Raw genomic sequence first — 19485 nt, 5'->3', positions numbered from 1 at the left:
GATTTACTTCTGGTTTACACAAGCTCTATTAAATTATGTTCACAGTATTTCTTTACTGCTTACAAATCTTAAATGGACTCCTACCACCATAAAAGAAGACCTTCATGACTTAAAAAAAATAGGCAGATGATCTCTGTATAACCTTGGTGATTATCAGGATAAATAACAAAGATTCTTACATAGTTATTGTAATCACCACATTTTGCTTCAGAATTGTCATTGTTCTTGTTGTTCTTAAGGGTATTCCCACCAGAATACACGGGGCAAAAAAACTTGGTGTGAGGTGAAGGAGTTCACACATTCCTGAGTGCTTGAGTGGACATGAGCAGGGATCCAGCAAGAGGACCTGAAAGAGTCCCACGGAGGGAACTGCCCATCTACTGAGGATCCCATAAAGCATTTGTCCCCACCCACATATCCACCTGCCCTGGATAGAACTGTACATTCTTGTGTCTATGTCTGGCTTTGACACCTCTGAATTCTGTAATTATGATCATTTTCTTCAAGAAAAATTTTGCTAGTGCTCACAAGTGCTTTTGCACACCCTGAGGACTTGGATTTTATTTTTAATACATACTGATTTTCTTCCTGAGTTGGATTTTATTGAGCCTGTTTGGTTTGAAATTTGTCCCATCTCATTGGATGCATAATGTGACAGATGATCTAACACAGTGGAGACTCACAAGCCAGCTTATTCTTCACCATTCAGGCTTTACATTTAACCTTGAAACCAGAATCCTAGGGAAAGCCAGAAAACACAGAACATTCCTTAGTATTTCAGGCTTTTTACATGCCATTAAAAAAAGGCACAATATGTCATAATCTGTTGGTTTGTTATAGGTGTTAGTTTCATCTCATAAATAAAATGCCTAATCTGGTCTCATTGACCACTTTTGTTGAAAGATCATATTTGTGTCTCTTAAGTTTCATCTTTTGTTGTCATTGTTTTTCAGTGACACTAAGGACCCATTTAATGTTCTCCAAACTTCCTGTCTTGTGTCATAAATTACACTTAAGAACCAAATTGCCAACACAGATACGCCCTTTATATCAAAGAATCTGCCTGCTTAATGAAAAACATTGTCCTACAGTTGCACTCTCAATTTGGTGCTTGAGTGTAAAGATCAGTCATTATATTTAAAATAAATTTTTTTCTTCCTTCAGAATGAGTGTCCTACTGGAAAATATTGGAATGCATTTTATAAATTATTCAAAACATATTTATAAGGATTGTTAATTTTAAAGTCATTTGCATTTATGTAAATTAATATATCTGTTTGTTTGCTATTACTCTACGTAAAGATGCATTTTTTTTTGTTAACCATATTTTTAGGTTAAAAAAGAGTATCATTCACGTTTTATAGAATGCCTAAATCACCACATTTATTTCTATTGGCTTCAGTGCAACACAGAAATGAACTTTTATATATTCCTTCTGAAGCATATTATATTTTCCAATATATATTCCATCTCATATTGTTTTCTTACAATGTGACTGTCTCCCTTTGAGCTGCACGAGGGCTTGTGATTGCTTCAATGAACCGAAAATGGCAGAAAAGATGCTATATGACTTCCCAGCTAGATGGTAGTAGTTTCAGACTTATTCTTTCTTTCTCTCTATCTCTTTTTTTCCCTCTCTCTTTAAAAATGCTGATTCTGAAGGAAGCAACTTTATGAGGAAGGTCAAACTACTCCATGAAGAAAGTCTCATGGAGGAGTCCTCATGGAGAGTTGCTGAGACTCCTAGCTAATGGTCATCATGAATAGCCAGACATGTGCATGGAAGAGAGTGTTGGAGTCTTCAGATGATTACATGATTCCTATCCCCTGCTTCGAGTCTTCCAGTGGAGACTCCAGACATTGTGAAGCAAAGAAAAGCTTTTCTCACTCTACCCTTTCTGAATTCCTGACCCATAGAATCCATGAGCAAAATAAATGATTGTTTTATGCCACTAAGTCTTAGGTGATTTTTTTACACATCCATAGTACATAGAACACCTTCTTTTTCTCTTCCCATTTTTCCTTTCTTAGTCCTTTAAGGTTAGTACAGAATGGCACTGGGAATGTCAAGGAAGATATGATAATAAGACTGGTAGAGGCATACTTCTTGATATTTTTGTTTATTTTTCTTTCCTGCTTCCTTTTTTTGATAAAGCAGTAGTTAAGAAAGTGAATTCTAGAGCTAAACAGCTTTGTTAGAATCCTGGTCATTCATCTCACTAATTGTGTGACCATGGAACAGTTATTTAACACTTTTCTCATCTGTAAAGTAGTAATAATAATTGTACCTATCAAAGAGGGTTATGAGATGACTAAATAAGCTAATACACTAAAGGGCTTAGAATAGGACCTGGTACATAGTAAGAGCTCATTAAAATATTAGTTATTACCATTTTACCTTTACCTTAAAGCTTCATTTTATTTTTTATTATTTATGTTTAATACACAAATATATTTTAATATAAATAGAAAATTTAAACACACACAATACCAACATCCTATCAATTGATTTCATTTTTCCATGTTTTTTTTAGGTCCCCATCTATACACAAACATTATTATTACTGCTATTATTATTATATTATTATTATTATTATTTTAGAGAGAGGGAGCATGAGTGTGTGTGTGCATGAGTTGGGGGGGAGGGGCAGAGGGAGAGGGAGAGAGAGAGTCTTAAGTAGGCTCCATGCCCAGCACAGAACCTGACATGGGGCTCGATCTCATGACCCTGAGATTATGACCTAAGCTGATATCAAGAGTCAGAAGCTTCTATGGTAAATGCTGTGAATTGTGTAAGACTGATGAATCACAGACCTGCACCTCTGAAACAAATAATACATTATATGTTAAAAAAAGAAGAAGAAGAAGAAGAAGAAGAGGATAGCAGGAAGGGAAAAATGAAGGGGGGGGGAATCGGAGGGGAGATGGACCATGAGAGACTGTGGACTCTGAGAAACAAACTGAGGGTTCTAGAGGGGAGGGGGGGAGGGGGAGGGGTTAGCCTGGTGATGGGTATTAAAGAGGGCATGTATTGAATGGAGCACTGGGTATTATACGCAAACAATGAATCATGGAACACTACATCAAAACCTAATGATGTAATGTATGGTGATTAACATAAAATTAAATTAAATTAAAAAAAAAAGAGTCAGAAGCTTTACTGGCTGAGGCACCCAGGCACCCCTGCACAAACATTGTTTTTAAAGCCATAATCATTGCAAAGATCCAGGGGACAGATATAATTACTTAGGGTCCCTTCTGTGAGAAGATTATCATTGTGAGCCAGGAAGCTATCCCAAGAGATGGGAATATCCCATCTTACTGATGAGTAAACTATCTTCTGATCAATAGACTATTATACAGATATCAAAATTATAAGTAAGGAGACTAAGTAACACTATGTGTATAATGTAATATGAAGTGAAAAGAGTAGGATATAGAACTCCAGATACTAGAATTCTTAGAGACAGACTACTAAAAAATCTGTGTTTAATATATTCAATATATTCAATGAACTAAGAAGATAGACTGAAAATTACAGCATGGAACTGGAACCCGTAAAAAGTGACCCAACATGTTTGAAAAGCAATTGAATAAAAATTCTAGGAGTGAAAACTATAATTGCCAAACTAAGACCTCAGTGGATAGATGTAGTAGCATCTGAGCAGGACTTAGAGAATTGGAAAATGGGGTCAAAAATATTAAAAACGAAGCATGGAGAAACAAACACACAAAACCCCCCTAGAAAATACAGAAGCAAAAATAAGGGGCTTAGAGTATATAATGAGGAATTTTAGGATGTTTAGTTAGATTCAAGAAGAAAAAGTGAATGAGAAAGGATAGGAAGCAATATTTGAAGAATGATGGATGAGAATTTGATAGCACTGATGTAAACCATCCATCTGGGGTTTCATGCTCCCACTCAAGGAGCTTACTGAATCCAGAACAAGATAAATAAAGGAAATTCACACCTGGGTACATTAAGAGAAACTACAGGAAACCAAGACAAAATAAAAAAAAAATTTTTGAAGTAGCCAAAGGAAAAAAAGAGACTACCTTAAAATAAGCTATAATTAGACTGACAGCTGACTTATCAACATAGCAATGGAAGCCAGAAGCCAATGGATTGATGTCATTGATTTTAACTGTTAACCCTAGAATTCTTCACCAGGAAAAATATTCTTCAGGAAAGATATTTTTTTAAGATTTTATTTTTATTTTATTTTATTTTATTTTATTTTATTTTATTTTAGGGAGCGAGCATGCACAAGTGAGGTGGGGGGGGGCGAGGCAGAGGGAGAGAAGAATCCTAAGCAGGTTCCAAGCCTAGTGTGAAGACCACTGCAGAGCTCAATTTCACAACCCTGAGATTTTGACCTGAGCTGAAATCAAAAGTTGGATGTTTAACTGACTGAGCCACCCAGGTGCCTCAGGAAAGATACTTTCTTTCAAACATTGAGATAGGTCATCACTAACTGACCACAGTGAAGGATTTTCTAAAGGTTCTCCATAGGTAGAAGAAAATAATCCCAAATCTCAAACTACATAATCTGAATGGTCAGGTTAAGTTTTAAATATGTTTTTTAAATCTGATTTTTAGATTTTTTAAGAAGGGAAGGAGAGATAATTTTCACTATGTACCATTTTTGTTCCTTTTGATTGTATTCCTGACTTAAGAAGCCTATATAGAAAGTATTTCTCTTAGTATACTCCATATGTTAATATAACTAGATTAAATGAAATTTAACCCAAAAGTTGTTGTGGTCAGAAAATAGAAAAGAAAGTAACAAGCTCCTTTCAGGACCACTATGGGAAGTAGTATATTAACATTATCTCAGCCATAAAGATGTATGTATATTTGTCTCTAGACAGTGGAGATCAGGCTAGGTATAATGAAAAATTAGCCAGCAGAATGCAAAGAAATGGAATACTTTCTATCTTACATATTATCTTTTAATTTATATTCCACAGAAGCCAGGACTTTTCAGAAGGACATACTGGATTCAAGACTACAAATTTTGCTTGTCACTTCCATTTAACCATAGAATCATAAAAATGTTATGGCCATTATCCCACACTATACAAACACTCACATTAATAAACTACAGAGAATCAAATAGATCAAATCATGGTAGTTTAGAGTTGGAAATTACTCAGAAACATAGGTATTATATCTCTATTATGCCTGAGAAGCTTGAGCACATCCACCGATGAGGAGCTCATTGCTTTCTGTTTTATCACTGAACATTAGCAATTGCCTGAAAGATTTGTAAGTAAGCCCAATTTTCCTTCCTATCACTTGTTATTGGTGTAGCCCTGTTCTTTCTATGGCAAGACAGGACAAGCATACTCCCTCTTCTACATCACAGACCACCAAATATTATTAAAAGGTGACTATAATGTCCCTTTTAGTGTTTATTGTTATAGGCTAAATATCTATCATTCAATTAAGCCTTGCCCAATCTGCCGATGTTGGGCTAGTCAGAAGACAAACAATCTGATTCAAGGAAGGGATGGGATGAAAATGGTGGGATGAGAAGTAGAGAAGGTCAAGGCAGAGAAGGGGAGGTGAGCTTTGAGGAAATGAACAGAGCCAACACATGTTTTATAAGGTTAAATATAACTTTTATGTTCTTGGTGACTTTTTTTTTTTTTAATTCAGGACTCCTATTAAAAGTAGGAAGACTAGTTTTGACCATGTTGTAAAGATACAAATCTGGGGCTCAAGGTAACCGAGGAACTTCCCCTGATAAGATGAATGGCATCTTATTCTGAGATATACTTCTAAAGGGAGTATCAATCTATGGCCTTAAATTTGAAACAGCACATTATAATAAAAGATCCAATTAAAATTATCTAACTAATGATCTCAGTATAAGGAAGTATACTTGTGAGGTCTGGCCAACCCCAGTAATGTAACTGGAAAATGGACCTGTGGAGCAAGGAATTCCAGAAAATGCATTTCTCTCTTTGGGGTTATTGGTAAAACAAGGGACAGCCTGTCATTTCATGTTGATGCTCACTGAACATTGCAATGAACACTTGAACAATAACTAATGATCAGAGATTGTTACTCTTCTTGGGGAAAGGCTGAATTTTAATGGCTTTTCCTATTGTCAAGAAGCTTGGCTTTTACAGCTCAAAACCTGTGCCATCACTCATGTATAAATCATAACATAACAACTTGCTAGATGCTGCAGTTGTTGGGACCTATCACTGGTGAGGACAACTAAAAAATGACAGCCTTTACATTCTATAATTCTATACAGACTGATCCTATTAAAGGAGACTCAGAAAATCCGCTCAGAGCAGATTCATGAAGAATGGGATGGCTGGGAAAAAAAATCAATGAGAAGATGGATTTTTGTCCAATCCATGGCTGCAAATATTCACTTGTGTGTTCATCCTGGCAAATTAACAATTTGTGCTGGGTTTTATATTGACTCTATTGTCCGTGGGACACATGACTGGAAGATGGGTAAGTTTATCAGCCAGCTATTGTTGTAATATGCTGTGTAACAAAACTCAGTGATTTATAAACAACAAGCATTTTATTTTTCTTATTCACTGGTGTGTGGACTGGTCAGGACAGCTCTGCTTCGGGTTGCAGTTTGGCTAGTTTAGGTCAAGGTTGCAAATCAGGTTTGGGTAGGCTTAATGTGTTACATTCTGGGCCCAAATTGAAGGAATAGAAGCTAGCTGGGCCCTGCTCTTCCCATGGTGGTCACAGGAGTACAAGAATGCAAGCCAATCCATGTAGGCATGCATAGAGCCTATTCGTGTCATTCTCACTACATTCCATTGGTCAGGCCAATTGCCAATAAAGTGGAGTTTGGAGGGAAGAAAAGTCCCTCTACTGCCCCATTGCCCTGGTGGGGGGCAGTGCCAAGATGCAAGGGAAAGGGTATAGATGTATAATCCTTTTGCAGGGGAGTAAAGAGTTGGAACAAATAGTTCAATCCTCCAGAGTAAGTAGTGTGTGTGTGCGTGTGTGTGGGGGGGTTTTTTTTTTTTTTTTTGAGAAAGGTGGCCTAGATAACTGCTTTTTTTAATGCAAGGATAATATTTTAGGCAAAAGCCTGACAGTGTTATATTAAGTGAACCCATAAGCACGAAAGAATTGACAACAGTGAGAAAGTCTTTCTTCATAAATCCAAGAAATTTAAAATGCTCCCAGCTCTGTGTGAAGGTCTCCTCGTGTACAGAAGTGATGAGGATGCCTCAGGCCTGAGCAGAGAAGTTACACTGCCATTCTGGCTGGTTCAGGGCAGGGCAGATGCACCCATTTCCTGACACAGCCAATGGCTGGCTCCAAAGAGCGATGTGTTGGTTGCCAGTAAAAGTGCCATTAAAAAATGAAAGGGAAATATAAAACAAGGGAAAGTTGGGATCAAATGTCTAAGTGTGTTTATGGAAAGCCCTATCCATTTCTAAGTGATGTAATGGAAAATCCATCTTTGGTCTACCCAAATCAAGGACATTTTATAAACTGAGTAATGTGACAGTTTGTGACAAACTCTAAAGCCACTAACCAAAATCTCCTGCCCCTGGGAAAAGGGTAGCTGGAATTACTGAATAAGTAAAATTATGACTTAAAGCTCTAGGGAGAGGCAGTAACTCAGAAATACTTAAGACTGTGTAGATGCGTGTGCATGTATAAATGAATTGACGCATACATATAAATAAACATACATACTATATGTTGATTTTGCCAACCAATACTTACTTGTCAAAGAAAGGACTAGATATTTCAGTATCCCTGCTCTTTATTCTTTATTAAGCCTCATTGTAGTCATCTTGTCTGATTAAAATTAAACTTCCTTCAGTTCATATTTAAACAGTCTCAAAGATCCTCCTAGAGTTATAACCTTGTTGTAAGAAAATAGAGCATCTTAAAACTTGCAATGGTCGAATTGGAAGCAGGGTGTTCTAAGGTAAAGGCAAAATGTCTCCAAAGGCACTCAATTCAAGTCAATGCGCCTCACACCTTATATAAAAGGAAATGTAAAATGTATTAGAATGCATGATAGGCTTAAATGTGAGGCTACTAGTGTAAAACTATAAAACTTGTAGAAAAAAAAAAAACAGTAGGGAAGTCTTCACGACCATGAATTAGACAGTTCTTGGCTATAACACCAAAAGCATGGGCCATCAAAGAAAAAAAAAAAAAAGATAAATTAGACTTCATTAACATCTTAAAAACTTTTGCTCTATAAAAGACACTGTTCAGAGAATGAAAAGATGAGCTACAGACTAGAGAAAGTATTTGTATATCATATGTATGTAGTACATATGTATGTATGTATATATGCATGCATATATAAACTCAACAAAAAGGAAATAAACAACCCAATTAAAAAGCGGCCAAAAGGTTTGTACTTCACCAAAGAAGATATACAGGTGGCAAATGAGCCCATTAAGAGAGGCTCAACATCATTTGTCACTAGGAGAATGAAAATTATAACCACATGCGATACCAATACTTAATAGAATTCTAGAAAGTTTTTTTTTTTCTTTAAGTGTCAATACCAAAGGTTGATGAGGCACAGAGCAGCTGAAATTCTCAAATAGTGCTGGCTGGAATGCAAAATTGTATACTTTGGGAAGTAGTTGTGGTCAGTTACTATAAATTTAATCTCATACTAACTATATGACCCAGCAATCCAGTAGGATTAACTAAGCATTGACCTGGATAAATGAAGATTTAGGTTTTACAATGAGTGAACGAATAAACAAACTGTAGCACATCTATCCATGGACTACCACTCAGCGATATAAAAGAATGAATTGCTACATGCAACAAAATGGATGGATCCCAAATGCATCTCAAGGAGTGAAAGATGCCAGAATCAAAGCTACCTAACATTTGATTCCGTTCATGCCATTCTGGAAAAGGCAAAACCAAATGGATGGAAAACAAATCAGTGGTTGTCAAGGGCCTAAAGAGAGGAGAGTATTTGAGAACAAATGGGTAGCATGAGGGAATTTTTGGAGGATGATAGAATTGTTTGACATTCCAATTATGGTGATGGTTATATAACTCTACGCATGTGTCAAAACTCACAGAAATGTACACTTTTAAAAGTGAATTTTACTGTATATAAATTCAAAAATAAATTTTTAAAATCCAGTTCAACAAATATTTAATGTTTGAGTGCCAGGAACTCTGCTAAGGTAGTACAGGATACAAAAATGAGGGTCAGAGCTCCTGTCCTTGAGAGAACTTAAATATAAAATAACAAGCCTTTAGGCTATGGTGGAGAATGACACATTGTCACTAAAAACTGTGCTGGAGAGCAGTCTATATAAAGAGCTTCAAGAGAAGTACACACAGGGGCAAGGTGCTTAAAGGCAAGAAAGTGGAGAGATCATTTTGTAGACATGATGAGAAATGAAAACTTATGGAATTTAAGATGGACTTTAAAATAGAAGCATCATGGGACACCTGGGTGGCTCAGTCAGTTATGCATCTGCCTCCAGTTCAGGTCCTGGGATGAGTCCCACATCGGGCTCCTTGCTCAGCAGGGAGCCTATTTCTCCCTCTGCCTGCCACTCCCCCTGCTTGTGCTCTCTTTTTCTCTCTGACAAATAAATTTAAAAAAATCTTAAAAAAAGAAAAATTAAAAATAAAATAGAAGCATCATTTAGTAGACAGGGATCAGAGATGGGAGAGAAGAGAGGTCAGATCAGAAGGAAACAGAATAGCATGGGGTGCAGGTAGATAAGCAGGCTGTGTGAGAGAACAGTGAGTGACTTAGTTTGGAGAAAAAATGGCAAGTGTTGGAGCTAATTCATGGAGTGTCTTGAATAGTGTGGCAAGATGTTCTTAATTCAATAGACAGGGGAAAACCAACAAAACCTTTCTTTAGGGTGGGATTTTAGGACAAAATTTCTCAAGATAATTTGACCATGGGGCACTTAAAAAGTATAATGTGTAGATGGAATACCATCTACTTGGGAGAGTTATTGCTAGCTTTTTGTTAAAATACATTTGATTTAGCAACTGATCCGTATGAAAAAATGCATAGTACAGATGTTTAGCATATAAAAAGCATTGAATATTACCATAAATATATGTTGACATTGTAAAACACGGTGCAGACATAGACCAGAGATCATCAAGTAGGCAAGTAATACCAAAGGTATGGTTGGTTGGTAAAGGTGGCCTATAAGCATCTATTCAGAGATTGGATGTCATGTGTTCCTATATAAGACAAATCTCATGTGGTTTCCTGTGACTGTATAAGATATTACACTATTATTCAGAAGTAGATACTATTACTTGGAGGTAGGTAATTATGTAAGATTTAGAACTACTTGGTAATTTTCTAACATACATTTTTTAAATGAAATTCAGAAGAAAAACATTAGTAGTGCATAGTGTAGAAGACATTGTTAGCGACCCATTGATATCTCTTTAGTTCACTTCATACTTCACTGCAACTCTGATGGACATACCTATGCATGCCAACAGCCTCCTACCTCCGGCACTTGGATCTTTCTCTACCCAAGGGCTTTCTTGGAATGTCAGGATGTTGGTACACCAGGTGGGCTGGAAGTGCTGGGGAAGTGCTGCACCCCCAGGAGCAGCCCCCAAAATAATGAGGCGGAAGAGCTGCTGCATAAATACTCCAGCTTCCTCGCCCCTCAGGGGAACAAGGTTGAGCTGTATTATGTACAATCTTTCACAAGGTCCTGGGTGGGATTGTGCCCTAGTTTCCCACCATGACAATCCACCCATAAATGCACCCACCATTGGCTTACCTTCTTTCCCAAATAAACTCCTTACACCCAAATCCTTACCTTAAAGTCTGTTTGAGGTGGATGGCAGGTCTAAGACAATGTTGATTCCTTTCCCCCACCAAGGCATCTTTTCATCAAGTCAACAAATATATCAATTTTCATTAAATGCGTATTTATTAAGCACTTGCTATCTACATAGGCTGAGAATCTGATGGTGAGTGAGTCGAGTGTTATGGGAAATAATGACAAAGTGGTGTTAAGTACACAATAGGGCTGTGTACAGGTACTAAGGGCACATGTAGCTAGAACTCTGTATATGGTCTGAGAAGATCAGGAGAGGTTTCTCAGAGAAAGAGGTGTTTTACCTGGGGCCTGAACAATAAGCAAGGGCTGAGAAAGAGGAGGGAGAAAAGTACAACAGGCTGTGTAATTTAGGAAACATTTCTTTAATGTTTGAAGGAATAAAAATCATGGAGAGGAGGAAAAGCAGTTGATTGAAGTACCAAAGATTGCCTGTGTCAAACTTCAGAACAAGCCTTTTATAATATGAAACAAAAGAAGGTGAGTAATCATTTAATTGGTTATTTGTAAATGGTGCATTCTTTTTAAATTAAAAAGGAGTTCATTCCTAGATTCATTAAATGGGTCCCAGACATCCTGGATGAAACTCACTAATTTAACAATGGGTTACTTTGCCTCTATACTTATCATTCTGTTTCTGTTATCTTCCACTGATACAAATATTAACCATGTTCCCTCTATTACCCTGGGAAATTTGTAACCATCTTTTTGTGCCTGAAGAAAGAGGGTTCTGAAATTGAAACAATGATACTGTACTTGTTTCCAACTCTTTCTCTTGTTCAGTGTCTGCTCAGTCTGTGAATTACCTTTGTTCGCTTGGGTGAGAGGAGAAAGCAATTTTTGCCATGGAAATATGAACCTCAGATAAAAATTTTAAATTTTAAGAGTTTGATTTTATTGATTTCTTGCAATGAGTTATGCGTCCACTCATTCATTCATCAGACATGTAGAAATCTCTGGTATGCGCCTAAAACCCTATTAGTCACTGGGAATACAGAGAGATAAACAGGAAGCAGCCATAGCCCTAAAATAATCTATGGTGTGATGCGGGGGGGAGGGCAGATACATACAGGCAACACTGACAAGACAAGAAGTGCTATTCCAAAGGAACATATAAGATGTAGCTGCACAGAGGAGGGTCTCTAACTTTGACTAAGGGACATGGGGCTGATGGTCTTTTCAGAGCAGGGGACATTTGAGTCAGATGTTGAAAGGAGGGGTTGAATTTTCCTAATGGACAATGTGGAAAATGGCACTGGCCACAGAAGGAATAGCATGGACAAAGGCATGGAGACATGCCAAAGCATGACGTGTTTAGGAACCGCAGGCAATCAGGGGCTGGAGTAGAGGCTCAGGGAAGCAGGGGTAAAGGACAAGAGAAGGGCTATGAAATTGATGTAAAGACAGTTTGGGACGAGCTTAGGAAGGCTCTTTGGACTGGATTCTATTTGTAAGGGAATGCTTTGGAGGTTTTCAAACAAGTAGTGACATGAACTGATTTGCCTTGTATAAAGTAACTTGGTAACAGGTGTACAAGATGGGATAAAGGAGAGGACCAGATTAGAGGCAAGAAAAGCAGTCAGGGGACTTTTGCTAGTTCGGGCAGACACGAAAAGCCACACTCAGGCAATAAGTAGTGGGCATGGAGTTGATGGGGAAGAGACAAAAGATCTTTGGGATGCAGGATCCTCAGGACTTGCAAACAGAATATAGCTATCTAAGGGATAGGACTCAGCAGGGGGCAGCTCTGAGGTCAAGCCTGGGCAGCTGGGTCTATCACGATGTTATTCCAGGGCATACAAACAGGAGGTATTACTCTGGAGATGGCAAAGCTTAAACAGGTACCATGGAGTGTGGAAGAAGCCAGATTACAGGAGGTTGAGAAGGGAAACAGGAGATGAGGAAGTAGAGGTCTGGATAGATTGGATTGCTAAGAAGCTAGATTCAGGATGGGTACGATGTGGTTGGATTTTGTGGCAATCATAATGAGCTAGATAAGGGAACTCTGCTATGCGAACCATTTTCTTTGATGTCTTAAGTTATGCTATTTGTTGGTAAGCATTTCCTGTAATTCTGAAATATGCAGGGAAACACATTAAACACCCAGAGAAGATAGGACAGGGTGGGTAATTTACTTAGAAGAGAGGCATTCTGGAGCTATTTCTAACTCAGCCCATCCCTTGCTTCATTGGGATGTTGGTGAAACATTCAGGTTGTTTATGAGGAGCCTGAGTATAAATACACAAGCAGTCATATTTTCCATTCAAAACTGGAGGTCTTACCAGCCTTCCCTCCATGCCATGGCACTGTCATTTGATTCATATGCTACACTCTGTAATCCGGTGAGAGCCTGGGCTATAATTCCATATGGCTGGCCACCAGCTTCCAACCATAAATGACTTTGATGTTGCTGTTCAGGAGGAGCCCCAGGAGGGCTGCAGGAAGAGGATCAGACAAAGTGGGAAGAAAGGAGCCTCTGCCTCTCCGCCAAAGGGGATCAATCCAAAGGAGAGAGAACCCAGTAGGGTGTCAAAAATCTGCATCCACCATCTGATAGGAAAAGGGAGGTAGCGCATGCTTATGGAAACAGACGATTCCCACTGATTCTGTTACAAGCCCTGCTAAGTATAAGAATTCCACTCTATGTGTGCAAAGAGGGGTATGTTAATGAAATTATGCTTTAAATTAGCTGAACATATTTTCAAAAGAAAATTTTTTACTGAAATTACACATTACAGATTTTGTGGTACCCTTGCTCTGCAATTTAACAGCATGTTGCTGTTATTTAGTATTTAATGAGTACCAGAAAATGCTCTGTGTATTCTCTACTTGATTCAGAAACAATGGAATAAGTGGGTCTTTTTTAACTGATGGGAATAAGGGGATGCCTCTGGTAGTGACCACACATAAGGCAGATGGACGGGGACTCAGATGAGAAGGGGATTCCTAAGGAATGCATCCTCTACAGGAGATATGCTCTTTCTTCCTCAATCTTTTAAAATCCTCAATCAGGGACCCTTGGTAGTCATGCCCGATGTCCTATTGATTATCCCCAAACACATTCTTACTGTGTATCGGAGCAGCTTTCATGAGCCTAGAGGCACAGTTAACATCAGTTGATTTTTGTTCTATTAATATCACCATTTGCCAATAAGCAGCACAATTCTGGTTACTGGTCTTGCTTCTTGGAGTAAACCCCAATCAAATGCTTTGTCTTATTAGCGAGGGGTCACCCACTCCTGTCTGAACACCCTTGTTCGTCTGATAGTAAGGGGGAGTGTCATGTTGTAGCAATGAAAGATTTTAGAACAATCATAAATCCCCCAAAGCCATGGATAAAATAAGGGAGGGAAAGTATGCTGCAATTAGGTAATTTTATGTCCATATTCTATAATATCAAAATTACCAGCCCATAAAATGTTAACTGGTCCCGTCAGACTTACAAAGAAAAATTATGCATTTTACAGTTGTAGCACCAACAGCTAAAGAGGTAATTGAAAACCAGTACTGGGGCACAGTTTCAATTTTTCTTAAAAAACATACAAACAAAAACCAACTCACTGGCCTATGGACTAATTCACTTCAGGCACAGCTTAATTTCTTTCAGATTTGAGGCCTATAAACCCTGGCTAATTTGTGTGGTACAATTATACGTTATTTTGGCAACTACAGAGCTCAAGAATCTTTTCAACAAAGGCATCTTAATTCCCACATTTAAGCACATAGATAAGGTGCAAATAATAATACTGAATATATATCCAGTTGTGGGAAAGACACTGTAACTTGGAGATTTAATCTCAGAACTTATTTAATACCCATTAGGGCCATCTGTTTGAGATTTAGGTAAATCAGTCAGAGGCTTTGGCCTGGGAGGTATTGAAGTCGGCTATACCAGGAACAGAAAGAGGGGTTGTAAACTGGGGCTCACAAGTGTGCTTTATTTAGGCAGCCTTGTGCTTTAACGGTTTCGAATGTGAATGTTTTTAGCTGAGGGCACGTAGTCTCCAGTTCACAATGGGACAACTCCCTATTGTCACCGACTTGTCTGTTTGGCACACTTAGACCATCAGTGTGGGCCCGGGAGATATTTGAGTTTGTAATCCTCAGTATGGCTTACGTACGTACACACATGGTAACTTCTGCTCCTTAGGAGGTGTTTAGAATACAGTACAGACAGCACAGTAACGTTCTTATACACATGTCCACAGACAACCTGCATGCCACCTTCATGAGGTAGCTGCTGTCAGTTATCCATCCCATGACTTGCCCAAGGTCACACCTTCAGGGTGATACAAGCAGGATTTGAACCCACACATCCACCCCATTGATGCCATTGATCATATGACCTGGAGTTGAAGACAGGAAGTATCAAGTTCCCACCTCTGGGACCCACAGGTTTTCCTCCTAACCTCATGCCACTCCTCCATGTCAAAGACCATTAACATCTTTAAGCAGCCTGGACCTCATGATTCAACACTTACAATGATCTTTTGTCAATACCTTTGGCTTTTTTGCCTCCTCTGTTGCATATTCTTGGTATAATGCCAACTTTTTATCTGAGACATACATTTTCTCCTCTCTTTCCTGTACCTTCAACCTCCCCTTCTTTATTGGCTTTGCCCCCTTAGATAGGAACAAAAGACCCTTCCTGACCCTGGGTTCCTCAAGCTTTTACCCCATGCTTTCCTTCCTTACAACTCTACACCACCAAGCTTCTGGAAAAGTATCCTCTCTTGGCTTCCTCCACTCCCCAACCTCTCATTTACTCCTGGGCCTCCTGCAAACTGACTTAGACCCCCATGACCCCACTGGAGCCTTGTCTAGATTATAAGTGACTTTCCAGATGTCAAAGTGGATGTACATTTTCAGCACGTCCTCTGTAGTATCCAACACTATTGAGTACTTTCTTCTTCTCAAACGGTCCTCTTCCCTCAGCTTCCATGACAATGGCATTCCCCTTCCTCCCTCCAACTTCTCCTCTCCTGCTGCCCCTCTCTGTCCCTTTTGTAGCCCCACCTCCACCTCCAACCATCGGCACCAGGATTGCAGCCTTGTTCCTCATGAGAAAGTTGATCACTTTCTGGAAAAGAAACTCTGTGATGACTCCCAAATCCGTATTTTTAGCCAGAGCTTTCTCCTAAAGTTTATCCAACTACCCACTGAAGACCCATAGGCACGTGACATCTAATATATCTGCAGCTCCTTATTTCCCACCTCTCCATTCTAACCTATTTTACCTATCTGGGTACATATCTGCCCCATACACCCAATTGCCTAATCTTTTTTTTTCTTTTTCTTTTCTTTTTCTATTTTTTTTGGCTTCATTGAGGTATAATTGAAACAATAAAATTGTATATATTTAAAGTGTACAATGTGATGACTTAATATACATATGCATTGTGAAACATTTACCGCAGTCAGGCTAATTAACACAGGCATTACCTCACGTAGTTACCTTGTAAATTTTTCTATGGTGAGAACACTTAAGATTGACTCTCTTAGCCGCTGTCAAGGATACAACACAGTATTATTAACTATAGTCAGCATGCTGTACATTAGGTCCTCAGAATGTATTTATCTTATAACTGAAAGTTTATACCTTTTCACCAATGTTTTCCCATCGCCCACCCCCCCCACCAGCTCCCCAGTTCCTGGCAACCACCATTCCACTCTGTTTCTGTAAGTTTGACTTTTTTTTTTTTTGATTCTACATATAAGTGAAATCCCACAGTATTTTTCTTCTCACTTATTTCACTTAGCATAATATCCTCAAAGTACGTCTATGTTGTCACAAATGGCAAGATTTTCTTTTTATGGCTGAGTACTATTCTGTTGTGTGTATAGATAGATATAAATATATATTTCCCAGATTTTCTTTATCCATTTATCCATAGACAGACACATAGGTTGTCCCACTACTGAAGGAAACAAGATCAGTATCTTGAAGGGATATCTGCACTCCCACATTCTCTGCAGCATTACTCACAACAGCTAAGATGTAGATGTTGCCCGATCTTAAATCATCTCTTCCTTACCACCCACCACCAGGTGAAAAAGACCTTAAAGTCTACTTCATAAATACCTGGTTCTCTCCTGGTTCTCTCCTCTTCTCCATCCCTGCTACTGCCACACCTGTTCATACCCCATCATCTTTTTGTTTGTTTGTTTATTTGTTTTTTCCTATACTAGTATAACGTGCATACCATGTAATTCACACTTTTAAGTTCTATGAGTTTTGACAAATGTATATAGTCATGTAACTGCAACTGCAATCAAGATATGAAACAGTCCCACCACTCCCCCCCGCCCAAACTCTCCCATGCCTATTTGCAGTCAGTTCCTTCCCTATCCTTAGCCCTGGCAAACACTGATCTGTTTTCTATCCCTATAGTTCTGCCTTTTCTAGAATGTCATATAAATGGAATTATACTGTGTGTAACTTTGAATCTAGCATCTTTTACTTAGCATAATAAAATTGATATTCAACTATATTGTTGCAGATATCAGCAGTCTATTCCTTTTTATTATGTATATGTATTAGTTTGTTTATCCAAGTCATCAGTTGAAGAACATTTACTTCATTTCTAGTTCAGGGCAATTGTGAATAAAATGAAAATAATCATTCACATTTACTTTTCTGTGGGAATGTCAGTTTTCCTTGCACTGAGTAAATACTTAGGAGTGGGATTGCTGGGTGATATGGCAACTGTGTATATAACTTTATATAATAAGCAACAATGAAGCTGTTTTTCAAAGTGACTGGTCCATCTTGCATTCTCTCCAGCCACGTTTGAGAGTTCCAGATGTTCTCTACCTGTGTCAGCTTTTGGTATTGCTAGTTTTATTTTCTTATTTTAGCCATTCTAAGAGGTTTGTAGTAGTATCTCATTGTGTGTGTGTGTGTGTCTAAAGATTTATTTATTTATTTTAGAGAGAGAGAGATTGAGAGAGAGAGAGCACAGGGTGGGGGGCCAGAGGAGAGAGAGAGTGTTAAGTAGACTCTGTGCTGAACTCGGAGACTGAGGCCAGGTTAGAACTCACAACCCTGAGATAAAGACCCGAACCAAAACCAAGAGTTGGGTGCTCAACCATCTGCTCCACCCAGGCATCCCTCATTGTGGTTTTAAGTCCCATTTTGTTAATGATTAATTATGTTAACATCTTACGTTAAACATGCTTATTTGCCATCCATATAGTGGGAAGTGTCTTTTGAAATCTTTGATCCCCTTCAAAAAAAATAAATAAATTGGTTTGTTTTCCTATTTTTTTATTGGGTTTTGAGAGTTTTTAGGTATTCCAGGTGCAAGTTCTTTATCAGATATGTGTTTTGCAAAAATGTTCTCCTAGTTTGTGGCTTGTCTTTTTATTCTCTAAGAGTTTCTTTTTAAAAACTTTGTATTTTGAGATAATTGTAGATTCACATGCAGTTGTAAGATATAATACAGAGAGATTTTTGCTCCCCCCTTCTCCCAGTTTCCCCCAATGGTAACATCTTGCATAACTATAATACAACATCACAACCAAGGAATGGACATTGATACAATCAATCCATCTTATTCAACTTTCACCAGCTTTATATGCACTCTTGTGTGTTTGTGTGTGTGTGTGTGTGCTAGTGTGTGTTTCATTCTATGCAATTCTAGCACACATGTAGATTTCTCTGACCATCACCACAGTCAAGATACTAACACTCTATCACCAGGATCCTTTTATAGCCATAGCCACCTTACCCCCTCCCTTCTTTCCTAACCCCTGGCAACCACTAATCTCCTCTTCATCTCTATAATTTTGTCATTTCAAGAATGTTATATAAATGGAATCATACAGTATTTGACTTTGAGTCAAGTCTGGCTTCTTTCACTCAGCATAATTCCCTGAAAATTCATCCAAGTTGTTATATGTACTAGTAGTCCCTTCATTTTTATTGCTGAATAGTATTCCACAGCTTTTTAATCCGTTCACTGGTTGAAGGACATCTTGGTCGTTTCCATTTTGGAGCTATTACAAATAAAGCTGCTATGAGCATTTAAGTACAGGTTTTTTGTGTGAGCACAAGTTTTCATTTCTCTGGGATAAACACTCATGAGCATAATTGCTGGATCTTACAGTAGTTGCATTGTTAGTTTTGTAAGAAACTGCCAAACTGTTTTCTAGAATGGCTGTACCATTATCCATGATACATTTTACATTTTATATCCCCACCAGTAATGTATGTGTGATTCAGTTGCTCTGTATCCCAGTCAGGACCTGGTTTTGTTGCTATTTTTTATTTTAGCCATTCTGAGAGATGTGTAGTGACATCTCATTGTGGTTTTAATGTGTATTTTCCTGGTGGATAATGATGTTGAACATCTTTTCCTGTGCTAACAGTGTCTTTTGAGGTACTCATCCTTCCTTATATATGTAGATATGTATTGTATGTATGTGTGTATATATGTATTTTCCAGTTTTATTGAGATTTAATTGACATATAGGTTTAAGGTGTACAATTTGATAATTTGATCCATGTATATATAGATCTTCCTCGACTTGTGATGGGGTTATGTCCCAATAAACCTATCTTAAGTTGAAAATATCACAAATTGAAAATGTATGTAATACACCTAATCATCCGTAGCTTAGCCTAGCCTACCTTAAATGTGCTCAGAACACCTACATTAG

Source organism: Mirounga leonina, unplaced genomic scaffold, assembly GCF_011800145.1.
Source record: "Mirounga leonina isolate KUSES-001 unplaced genomic scaffold, KU_Mleo_1.0 Mir_53, whole genome shotgun sequence".
Classification (NCBI taxonomy): domain Eukaryota; kingdom Metazoa; phylum Chordata; class Mammalia; order Carnivora; family Phocidae; genus Mirounga; species Mirounga leonina.
Note: the sequence above shows the minus strand (reverse complement) of the source record.